The sequence below is a fragment of the Octopus bimaculoides genome, chromosome 5 (genome assembly GCF_001194135.2).
Source record: "Octopus bimaculoides isolate UCB-OBI-ISO-001 chromosome 5, ASM119413v2, whole genome shotgun sequence".
Classification (NCBI taxonomy): domain Eukaryota; kingdom Metazoa; phylum Mollusca; class Cephalopoda; order Octopoda; family Octopodidae; genus Octopus; species Octopus bimaculoides.
In genome coordinates, this window is record NC_068985.1 from 123,975,940 (window position 1) to 123,984,010 (window position 8,071).

At 40.2% G+C, this 8,071-nt stretch overlaps 1 protein-coding gene across 4 annotated transcripts in view; it reads right to left on the bottom strand.

The window, feature by feature from the left end:
- The window catches only part of LOC128247835 (uncharacterized), a 641,437-nt gene that overhangs the window by 322,827 nt on the left and 310,539 nt on the right, over positions 1 to 8,071 (bottom strand). Inside the window, exon 1 of one of the 4 annotated variants that reach the window (XR_008264158.1) lies at positions 5,736 to 5,756. The exons of the other annotated variants lie outside the window; for them this stretch is intronic. The gene's annotated coding sequence lies outside the window, so the exon portion shown is untranslated. Of the gene's footprint in view, positions 1 to 5,735; positions 5,757 to 8,071 lie in introns of those variants that run through there. 4 annotated transcript variants of the gene reach the window in all.

Consider the following 8,071-nt stretch of genomic DNA (forward strand, 5'->3'; position numbering starts at 1 on the left):
ATATATATATATATATATATATATATATATATATATACAAAGTTTCTTTCAGTTTCCGTTTACCAAATCCACTCACAAGGCTTTGGTCGGCACGAGGGTACAATAGAAGACACTTGCCCAAGGTGCCACGCAGTGGGACTGAATCAAGAACCTTGTGGTTGAGAAGCAAGCTTCTTACCAAACACACACACATACATACACACGCACGCACACACACATACACACACACGAACACACACAAACACACAACATATAAAAACACATGCTAAGATATACACACATGTGTGAGTGTGTGCGTGTGTGTGTGCGTGTGTGTGTGCGTGTGTGTGTGCGTGTGTGTGTGTGCGTGTGTGTGTGTAGGCACACACACACACATTCAAAGCTATATTCCATTCCCTGGTAATTCTGAGTTTGTGGGTGTTTCTGTCTTGGAGTTACTTCATGTTGAAATTAGTTCCCCATCACTATACGACACGAATTATATTTTTTAGAATCAAAAATATATTAAGTAGTTTCGAATGATAAATGTATGCACAATTATTTACATATTTTAGTAATTTTTTTTTTTTCATTGGATTGTCCTTCCTAATTTCCAATGTTTTCTAATCGAAATCATTAATGATAATAGAGTGAGTTTCTCATACTTATGTTATGTTGTGTCCACAGATAGCAAGAAAATTTCTATCTCCGTACCTTATCGAAATGTCAAAGAGATAGAATTATACAAACAGCTGACATTTGTAAATACCTGGTTCACTGATTAACTAACGACTGTGTGTTTTGAACGCACAGTCGTCGTAAGAAGTTGTTCCGTGATGTATACCTGAGCGACTGGTATATTTTTATTTGAGGTTGGATCTAAAAAAATATATATTAAGAATAGATATGATCATTATCGTCTCAGATCTCACATTATACGCTAGAAATAACGATTTATTATCGGTTGGTAGATGTAGGCTCTGATCAGCAAACAGTTTTGTTCGCTGAAATTAAAAACAAATCTAGTGGGTTTTTTAAGACTCAAACGTTCGGGTATCTCTGGGTGACGAAACACATGTCGAAGCACCGGTGTCCCAGAATCCCTTGCACCAATGAACTGAGTGTGTTATGTACACACACAGTTGTCGTAAAAGGCAGAAGCGTTCTCCTGTGGCGCACAGAAACGCGACTAGTGTATTTGCGCCTGAATCTGCCGGAGTGTGCTAAGAATAAATATGCAAATAATCGGTATAAGTATTTTGTTAGTTGAAAATAAAAAATACACGCGTGACTATGTGATAAGAAGTTTGCTTTCCAACTACATGGTTTCAGGTTCAGTTCTACACCGAGGCACCTTGGGCAAGTTTCTTCTACTATGACCACAGGCCAACCAAAGCTTTGTGAGTGGATTTGCTAGAATTGTTTGCGTGTGCGTGTGTGCGCACCTGTATCTGTCTGTATTTGTGCATATATTTGCACCCCCCCCCCCCAACATTGGTGTTGATGTGTTTATATCCCCGTAACTTAGCGATTCGGAAAAGAAACCGATAGAATAAGTACCAGGCTTTACAAAACTGATAATAATAATAAACACTGGGGTCGATTCATTTGACCAAAATTCTTCAAGGCGGTGCCGCAGCATGGCTGCAATGTAATGTCTGAAACAAGTGATAAAAGATATGAAGTTTTCAAGTTGTTCATTTTCGTCTGCCGTTACGCTCTGAGTTCAAATTCCGCCGAGGTCGACTTTGCCTTTCATCCTTTCAGGGTCGATAAATTAAGTACCAGTTGAACACTTGGGTCGATGTAATCGACTTAATCCCTTTGTCTGTCCTTGTTTGTCCCCTCTATATTTAGCCCCGTGTGGGCAATAAAGACATAAGAAATAAGAAACAGGTGAACACTTCGATACACAGTTTCAGGCTGGATGTTCAATTGTATTGAGATCTCTTCCCATTGGATCCAGCTGTAGCTCTGACTGCGTGTTGTGCATGATGCTTCTTTTTATGTAACATAAATTCATCAGTCAAATGTTGACACCATCAAGTAAATAGTTTGTTTGACTAAAAAGGAATCCATTCCCCAAACGACTGCCAATCTCCTGTACAACGCCATGCTGACGATACCGCGTTTCCTTTTATAGGCCAAGTGATAAAGTAGCTTTCTAATGTTCATCTCAATTGAATTGTAGTCTTTGGTTCTTCATCATTCATATATACTGAAATTGTTTGTTATAATTAATTATAAAAGAATACAAAAATAAACAAAAGAATAGCATCCGAGTTATAAATGACGAAAGAGAACACACAATCGTATATACATGTGCATATACGTACATACATACAGAATATAAATATGCAAAGAAAATGTATGCATATATATACATATACATTCCATGCGAACATCAAGGGATTTTGCAAGTCCGTGACAATTTGACAACCGATATAACAAACGATCTTATAAAGTTCGACAGAAAACGATGATGATGATGATGATGATGATGATGATGATGGTGGTGGTGGTGGTGGTGGTGGTGGTGGTGGTGGTGGTGATTAAGATATTGGGGAGGAAGACAAGGAGATTGATAATTATATTATTATTATTGTTGTTGCTCTTGTTATTATTAATATTATTATATTACTAAACAGCTTTGATGCTGTAACCGGTTTAATTATGTTCCCTATTGGATCGAAAGCCGTGATCTAGGAAAAGAAGTATTCTTGCCCCTCCTATTAAAGTTTTCCGTCTTTATGCTGTTAATATTTGTTATTACTTTGTATCGTCAACTTCCCTTATAATACTTGCGGAACCAGGAAAAAAAAATTTTTTTTTAACCTTGTACCTTCTACTTCCAAAGTTTACTCTCAAATTATTCGTTACAGATACAAAAATCAGGATGATAATTGGCAGAATCGTAACCTTGATACCCCTTCATTTCATTATTTGATTATTTTATACAAATTGGTAAATACTCGTATTTTTGTGCGCGCTTTTGTGTTTTTCTGTTTCGCTTTCACTTTCTTTCTGCTGCCTTTCAATTCTGGTAACAAATATGCGCCACATCGATTACAAGACATAACGTCTTCTTCTCAGAGGCTACAATTTCCGGCATATTGTGCTCCATTCTCGTTTCGGTTTGTATAGAAACTTGCCAGAACAAATTCGTTTTCAAAGACTTTCATTTCTTTTCTCACATAATGGACTTCGTTTTTTTTTTTCCGTGCATTGAAAAACAAACCGCCAGAAAAATTTCCAATTTCATCACATCTGCAACCATTTCGAGCTAACGACGAGTATTCTGATAGAATGTGGAGGGGGTAAAGTTTCATTTGTCTTTACCATCGTGAACAGTCCTCTTTATCTATCATTTCCTGGATCCAATTTATATTGAGGGGTTTATCCATGCCTTAAGTTGCTAATATCATTTCCTGGGTCTTTTTCTTCAAATTTCACTTTGGTTCAACAGATTATTATCATCGTCATCGTCGTCATCATCATCATTATCATCATCATCATCATTACCGTCATCATCATCATTACCGTCATCATCATCATTACCGTCATCATAATAATCATCATTTTAACACCATCGTAATCATTGTTGTTATTATCAACATCACTAACACCATCATCACAAGCATCAACATAAGCATCATAAGCATTCATCGCTGTCATCATCATCATAAACATCACCCCCCACCCCCACCACCACCATCATCATCATCATCATCATCATCATCGTCATCATCATCATCATCATCAACATCAACAACAACAACCGTAATGTAGCAAATAAATTAAAACGCTTTTCAATTAGATTTCTTGATAAGAAATTCAATTATAAATTCATAAAATGAAATGAGGTCTTCAATTAGAAACATCACTCTCATACTCCCTATACCGCTTACGTTCCTAATAATCAGTTAGATGGTAGAAGAGAGTAGAAATGCTAGGCTAGAGGGAGACGAAGTTTGAACTACAGAAAATTTCTTAAATGTGTGGCGAAATATTTAGGAAATTAGATTCATAATTTATTACATTTCGTTTATATAACTGGAGGAAATGCATTAAACAGTATAGAGAGCTAGAATAACCCGGCTTGCCCAAAAGGCAGGGCAGTTTCGATACTTTGTATGTGTGTGTGTGTGTGTGTGTGTGTGTGTGTGTGTGTGCGTGGCAGTATGTGTGTGTGTGTGCGTGTGTGTGCGTGGGTGACAGTATGTGTGAGTGTAGTATGTATCGATTATCTATCTATCTATCTATCTATCTATCTATCTATCTATCTCTCTCTCTCTCTCTCTCTATATATATATATATATATATATATATATATATATATATCGTTCTACCTTCCTACATATCTATTTTTATACGTACGTACACGCACGCATATTATACATTTGAGTGTGCCTGTGTGTATGTGCGTAGATAAATAGGTAGATAAGAGAGAGACAGAGACAGACAGACAGACAGCACATAAATATACAAACGTAAATAAGAAGCTTGCTTTGAAACCACCTGGTTTTGGGTTCATTCTCACAGCGCTGAAACGTGGGCAAGTGTTTCTGTTGTCGCCTCAGGCCAACGCATGTGAGAATCTGGTTGACGAAAACGGTGTGGAATTCAGTCGTATATGTGTGTTCGTGTGAGTGTTTATCTTTGTCCCCGCCACCACTTGACAAGCAGTGTTGGTTTGTTTATGTCTCCACGACCTAGCGTTTCGTCAACCTAGGCCAATGGAATTACAGTCTTTGTAACATTGACTCTAAGGCCCTTCGATTCTAAACATTGCTTCCACACTGGAAGTTTCTTCTCTAGTTCTGGTAGAGATTCTGCATAGAGGAGGTCCCAGGGGCAACCTGTTTTGAATTTCTCTGTTATTGCCTGGATGACTATCATGAATAAGAGGTGGGTGCGGGCTGATCCTTGGTGGATCCTTACTTCTACCGGGAATTCTTCACTATACTCATTTCCAATCCTAACCCTACTAACGGCATCTCTGTACAGGGCCTGTACAGCCCTTATTAACCAATCGTCAATCCCCAGTTTCCGCATCGGCCACCAGATAAGGGACGAAAGTCACTAATGACTAGCCTATGCTGGGGATGCATTCTTCACCTGAGAGGGTCTTTGTATTTAAGAGCAACCCTGCGTCCCGCTGTCTGGTGAGGATGAAATCAATCTGGCTAGCAGAGTCACCTGATTGATAGGTTATCAGGCGGCTGTCTGGCTTCCTGAATTTAGTGTTGCAGATTAAAAGGTCACATGCATCACAGAACTCCAGTAGTCTAGTTTCCTCATCGTTCCGGAAACCAATACCACGGCCCTCGTGTACACCAGTGTACACCGCCCAACATGCCAATTAAAATCTCCAGCCACAAAGATGCGGTCATTGCCACTCATCTTTGAGGTAGCCTATTGAAGGGTATTATAAAAATGGTCCTTCTGATCATTTTGTTTCCCCGCTTGTGGGGCGTAGGCAGAGATAATTGTAGCTGTGCTGTTCTGCAGGACTAACCTGAGCTGATGCGCTCTATCGCATACCCTGACAACCTCTAAGACCTTATCCACCCATTTCTCCGCAAGGAGTATGCATACACCCCCTACTCCATCCATGTTACCTTGTCAGAAGACTTTATACCTATGTACCTTGCCAGTGAGGACCCTAATTGAAGCTCCTCTCCATCTTACCTCTTGTATGCAGCATACATCAACCCGTCTCCTTTCAAGCATCTCTACAATCACACTAGACCTACCTTTCGGTGAGCCTACATTGACAGTGCCAACTCTGAAAACCGGTAAGAGAATGTGGGGTGCGGCTTGGGGAGGAGAGATGTTATTCAGCGCCTGAAAAGAAGAGGGAGGTTGTCGTATTCGTTATTTAGGCATGCTTTACCTGTTCTCACTTCCGACCTGACAAAAGTCAAACATTCAAGCGTGTCAAGATTGTTGCCCTTACTAGAGGGAGAAGCAGGTGTTAGCGGCGTTGTAAGCATAAGAATTATAGCCATCGAATAATGTAAATTTAAGCGGTGTAGCAAAATATGGATATTCCAGTGTTAGATTAGGTAGGGAGTCAGCTGAAACTGGTTGCGTTTGTCCAGTAAGAGGGGGATTGCAGATATGATAGAGGGTACCACCAGGGGGAAGGGTTCAGACAGAGAGAGAGGAAACAAGCTCATCCCTACATACACACAAGTGAACCCACACACAGGAACAAGCACACGTGGACAGCCGAATAGCTTTCTCCTTCACTTGATAAGGCGAAGGAAAACTTCTGCGTAGTTGTTGGCATGTTTCTAGCCGGAACGAAAACGAAACGAAAGATAGCCGGTTAAGTAGGTGGGCAGATAACCTGGTGTATTTGTCCCAGTAGAGAGAGAGAGAGAGAGAGAGAGAGAGAGAGAGAGAGAGAGAGAGAGAGAGAGAGAGAGAGAGAGAGAGAGAGAGAGAGAGTGCAGGTAATATAGGGAACAGCACCAGTGAGGAGTGAGGAATTGAGAGAAGAAACATCTGGTAATGGTGGTCACAAATTTCTAGACAGAACGAAACGAAAGATAGCCAGTTAAGTAGGTGGGTGGGTGGGTTGTTGGGCTAGTTGCATTTGTTCCATGAGAGAGAAAGAGTGCAGGTAATATATAGAGAACAGCCCAGTGGGGAGGATTTGTTGGGAGAAGAGACATCAAGCAATGGTGGTGAGAGGAGAGAGAGATATCCGGTGTAGATGGTGGGAAGATAGAGATATCCGGTATTGGTGGTGGAACGGGAAAGGGCGGACGCACCGCGAACAAACAAAGTTTAGTTTGGGGACATGGTACGAGGGACGAAAATAACGGTAATAATAATGAAATTAAACAGATCGAGAAACGAGTAATTATCTTCACGAAATTACATGAGAGATAAAATTATATTTTGAGTGGACATTTTCAATGGTTAGCTCATGAAAACTTGCTGTTAGTAAGTAATACACTTAAAATGTTAATGGCGAATGAATATACGAAAGATCGAAAAAAAAAAACGAGAAAATCTTAACTTAACAACGCATCATCGTTTGGTGAAGGAATGGAAGGGAAGGGAAACAGGAGACAAGAATTTTTAAATAGATAAGCTGCAACCGGAAGCCAGTTTAGTTTGGGGACATGGTACGAGGGACGAAAATAATGGTAATAATAATGAAATTAAACAGACTGAGAAATGAGTAATTATCTTAATGAAATTACATGAGAGTTAAAATTATATTTTGAGGGGACATTTTCAATGGTTAGCTCATGAAAACTAGCTAGTCATTTGACTGCAGCCATGCTGGAACACCGCCTTAATGAGTTTTAGTCGAAGAAATCGACTCCAGGATAGATTCTCTGTAAACCTAGTACATACTCTATCGGCATCTTTTGCTGAACCGCTAAGTTACGGGGACATAAATACACCAGCATCGGTTGTCAAGCGAGGACGGAGGTACAAATACAGACACATGCACATAAATAAATACAGATATATATATATGTATATATATATACGATTAACTTGTTTCAATTTCGTCTACCAAATCCACTCAAAACGCTTTGATCAGCCCGGCTATAATAGAAGACACTTGCCCAAGGTGAGACTGAACCTGGAACCATGTGTTTGGGAAACAATCTTCTTATTTCTTTATTGCCCACAAGGGGCTAAACATAGAGGGGACAAACAATGAGAAATAGCGGGATTAAATCGATTACATCGATTACATCGACAACGAAAGGATGAAAAACAAAGTCGACCTCAGCGGAATTTGAACTCAGGACGTAAAGACAGACGAAATACCGCTAAGCATTTAGCCCGGCGTGCTAACGTTTCTGCCAGCTCGCCGCCTTTACCACACAGCCACACCTGAGCATTATATATGACCGCGAGTCCGCTGCCCAGTGGTTAGGGCAGCGGACTCGCGGTCATAGGATCGCGGTTTCGATTCCCAGACCGGGCGTTGTGAGTGTTTATTGAGCGAAAACACCTAAAGCTCCATGAAGTTCCGGCAGGGGATGGTGGCGAACCCTGCTGTACTCTTTCACCGCAACTTTCTCTCACTCTTTCTTCCTGTTTCTGTTGTACCTGT